This window comes from Pecten maximus, chromosome 4 (genome assembly GCF_902652985.1).
Source record: "Pecten maximus chromosome 4, xPecMax1.1, whole genome shotgun sequence".
NCBI lineage: Eukaryota > Metazoa > Mollusca > Bivalvia > Pectinida > Pectinidae > Pecten > Pecten maximus.
The window spans coordinates 9212556-9217094 of record NC_047018.1 but is presented as its reverse complement, the minus strand read 5'-3'; the positions used below and the strand labels follow the sequence as shown (position 1 = coordinate 9217094).

At 31.0% G+C, this 4539-nt stretch overlaps 1 non-coding gene across 1 annotated transcript; it reads left to right on the top strand.

Moving 5' to 3' along the window:
- The first annotated feature begins 248 nt into the window (after positions 1-248).
- Positions 249-321, top strand: Trnaf-gaa. Its single transcript has one exon. It is a non-coding gene; the product is annotated as a tRNA-Phe (tRNA).
- Positions 322-4539: the final 4218 nt, after the last annotated feature.

Here is a 4539-nt window from a genome sequence, read left to right as displayed (position 1 = left end):
CTTAGGTCGAAATTATATGAAATTCAAGTTGATCATATATTTATAGTAAGACTTTGTATCTCTATCTTTTACAGAATCTACTTGTTTTAGAGAGCTTGAGTGGATGTAATGAGTGATAAACAACGATCAATATAGAAACAACTACATTGTACATGTATAGAACCGACTGATGTTAAGCAACACAATGATCGATATATGTATTGCTGCTGTTCCCAAGCCTACTCCAAACGGCTATTATCGGCCGTATAGCCGAAATAGCTCAGTTGGGAGAGCGTTAGACTGAAGATCTAAAGGTCCCTGGTTCGATCCCGGGTTTCGGCAATTGCTCCTTTTTTTCTGTTTAATGACATATTTTTGAAAAACGCAATCAATAGTAAATATATAAATACTGCAATAGGTGTCGCTCCTTCCTTCGTGTTGTAACTTAACCAAACGGAATAAACAGGGATAACCGCGGAAACATATCTTAACGTGAAAACTTCATTCTTTTGATTAAATGATAAAGAATTGATTTAAAATACGAAATATTAAAAATGATCATTAGCAAAATATTTAAACGTGTATATTGGAATGATAAAATTATAATTATCTTATCTTTGATGCTGTTAGAATTAATTTAATTAAAAAATCAAAATGAGATAATGGAATGCCATGTATATTCATTACTCATCACTAAACAGTTAGACGTACCAGTGATCGCATTGACGTGTAAAGCACTTGGAAATACAGTGGAAAAGCCTGTAATACAAGAAGGGGTGTCTTTTGATGTTAATAAGCTGGGAGCAGGAGTTATCAGTAGATACGAACCCGGATAAAAGTAAACTGTTTAGTGTTGTAGATACGTGTTGTGGGAGTGCACACCAGTCATTGATACGCTCTAGTAAAACAGGTCGAGAAAATTCCCCCTGTCTATTTTTAACTCGTATATATAAACTCTGGTCGATTTCACATGAGTGTTATTCATGGTCTGGATTTCTTCCTGAACACTTCGTGACTTGTGTGTATAGAGATAATACACGACTAGTCACTTAACTTTAGGTTTCACGACGTTTATTAATAAAGGTGACATGGACGGTCCTGAATAAGGTGTAAAAACGAAACCAGGTTCTTTTAACACCAACGCAATACTTCAGTGGAACAAACGATTCTCATGATCTTACAATGATATTGACAAACACAAAGCTAGGTCAGATGTGTTCTTCCTTTATTACGACACTTTTTAATGCGTAGTGCATAAAGACAAATAACTAATAAAACATCATTGTTTAATAGTAATATCACAAATTCAAAAAATAAAAAGCGATGCTATTAGTCTAAATCAAAGTAATGAACGCGTTGTTGTTTGAATCAGTATATATAGACCTTGTAACTAAATGTGATTATTTCTGGTGTATGACAAAGTAAACGAGTTGTTTGATTCAGTATATATAGACCTTGTAACTAAATGTGATTATTTCTGGTGTATGACAAAGTAATGAACGAGTTGTTTGATTCAGTATATATAGACCTTGTAACTAAATGTGATTATTTCTGGTGTATGACAAAGTAATGAACGAGTTGTTTGATTCAGTATATATAGACCTTGTAACTAAATGAGATTATTTCTGGTGTATGACAAAGTAATGAACGAGTTGTTGTTTGATTCAGTATATATAGACCTTGTAACTAAATGTGATTATTTCTGGTGTATGACAAAGTAATGAACGAGTTGTTTGATTCAGTATATATAGACCTTGTAACTAAATGTGATTATTTCTGGTGTATGACAAAGTAATGAACGAGTTGTTTGATTCAGTATATATAGACCTTGTAACTAAATGAGATTATTTCTGGTGTATGACAAAGTAATGAACGAGTTGTTGTTTGATTCAGTATATATAGACCTTGTAACTAAATGTGATTATTTCTGGTGTATGACAAAGTAATGAACGAGTTGTTTGATTCAGTATGTATAGACCTTGTAACTAAATGAGATTATTTCTGGTGTATGACAAAGTAATGAACGAGTTGTTGTTTGACTCAGTATATATAGACCTTGTAACTAAATGAGATTATTTCTGGTGTATGACAAAGTAAACTGATAGTTCACATTCTCCTTACCATTAACTACAACTATCCCGGCTGTAACAAGGACAGTATACACTGGACAAATAGTGCTGAATATTAGGTTCTGTGTTAATACTGACAATTTCTTCAATATTATTGATAACATAATAAAATCAACACCATAAGTCTAACACGGTGATAGGTAAGGCCATGAAGAGTGCATGCAGTTCAATCCACTTTAGCGATTTTTCTGATGAAAATTCATGCAGTGGTTTAAAAGTCTACAATAAAATGTGTTTTAAATGTACAATACTATTCATTACAGTGGTTTTGGTTCAGTATTGATTAAACACTCAGTCAATTTTGCCATGATTTAAACAAAAATATATAGATAATTTTGTAAATTTGTTTTGAAGAAATATATGCAGTACTTAAATCCATATTACATAAAGAGTAATTATTTTGAAGGATTTTTCATTTTAGACAATAACCAAACTCAATTTGATATATGTTTTATCACAACTAGACACAACACAGGTAAATATCCATAACAACACCTTACTAAACTATTACATAATAAAAATAGGATACTTTTAGTCTGTTTAACTTTTTACTTGTTTTTTGTTAATGTGAATAAAAGACAAATGTAAATACTACATTTAGCATGAATTTGAAACAAAAATGAAACATAGTATATATCATAATGATTGTAAAACTGGATAGATACAACGTATATGGCATAATGATTATATAACTTGGTAGATACAAAGTATATAGCATAATGATTATTAAAACTGAATAGATACAAAGTATATATCATAATGATTATAAAACTTGATTGATACAAAGTATATGGCATAATAATTACAAAACAAAATAGATAAATAATACATCACAATGATTATAAAACTGCAGCATACCCCTGTTGTGTCCTTTTAGAACTCGTAATTGATGCTACGGAACACAATGACAGTAATGGAAGTAATAACTGGTCTAAATCTATGTAAAATACTACTTGTGAAGTGCCTTAAGCAATTTATTTTGATCAGTTTGATAAATGTTTCATTTATGATAGCATAACATTTCAATTATGATCTCTACATCTGAGCCACTATTCATCAGATCTAAAACGTGGCATGCCGAGTTGCGGTGAATCTAAGAAGATTTGTATCAACCTATCCACGTTTGTGTAAACATTTCACACACTATATATCTTCTTTTTTAACACGGAGGATATATCTAGCTTGAATGAATGAGTCTGTATGTAAGAATACGTACTTATCTATTGGTGTATATATTCAGTGATACCAATTCTAACGTTCAATCTCTCCCCTCTGCATCATTGATTAGATACAGTAAATCACAAATTGATAATCGTAGAACCCTCTTATCTCCCCATACCAAAGGACGTAAAAAAAAAAAAAATCAATATAGTGGGACATTTACAATCTTTATGCTTCGCGAAGACTTTTTTTTTTATTATTACTTGTATCCTACATTGTGCTCCATAACTTGTTAAAACATTTCGTTTATCAACTTTTCGAAAACAGTGGAAATAAAAAATCAATGTTAAAACTCAACGTAATGTTAATCATATCGTTTAAGTAACATTTGACCTTCTTCAAGTACTTGTTGAAATCATCTTAGGCTTTTCGAATTTGATATTGAAATTGCCTTAGAGCTTTGAAAGCCTGAAAGACAATGACAATGGCAATTGTTTATTCTTATAAACAGTACAATGCAGATAATATGAACATTAACAAATGGATAGCAATGATAAATGGTAAAACAGGATGGACATTAGTTTTGTGAATCAATTATCTTATCTATATCAATAATAAATGTAGCCAATGAAATAAGTTCATTTTGATTTACGTAATTGAATAATGAATGAAATTTAGATCTTACCACTGTATTGTTTATATCATTCTTAAAGTCAGATCATTTTGCAAACCTTCATTTTTTATATATAAAACAGGAATTAATTTTTTTCAATAATCACAAAAATCTCTCCTCGAGTAAAGTCTGCTTCAAAGAACTTGGCAAAACATCTCCTGTTTCCTTATTTTCGACCTCCTTGTCATGGTCTCTCGGCCAAACTTTGTTTAATTTATCTGTGTTACATCCATTTAGGTGTCCTGGCTCAAATTGCACTTTGAAGTTGAGTACACTACAAATTAAGATAATCATTTAAAGTTTAGCTAAGTTAAATTCATAATGAAAATATTGATTTCTGATTCGTCTAAAATATGGATTGGCACGGTATTTTCACAGGATTGGTAAAATTCTCGAATGTTCTAGCATGATCTAAGCAATGTCATCTATAGGATGGGCATTGAAAAACAAGGATTTAGGTAAGGATTGACATCAAGGATTAGTTTAAGTTCAGACACCAATGTCATCTATAGGATTGACATCAAGGATTAGTTTAAGTTTAGACACCAATGTCATGTATAGGATGGACCTCAAAGATTTAGTTTAAGTTCAGACACC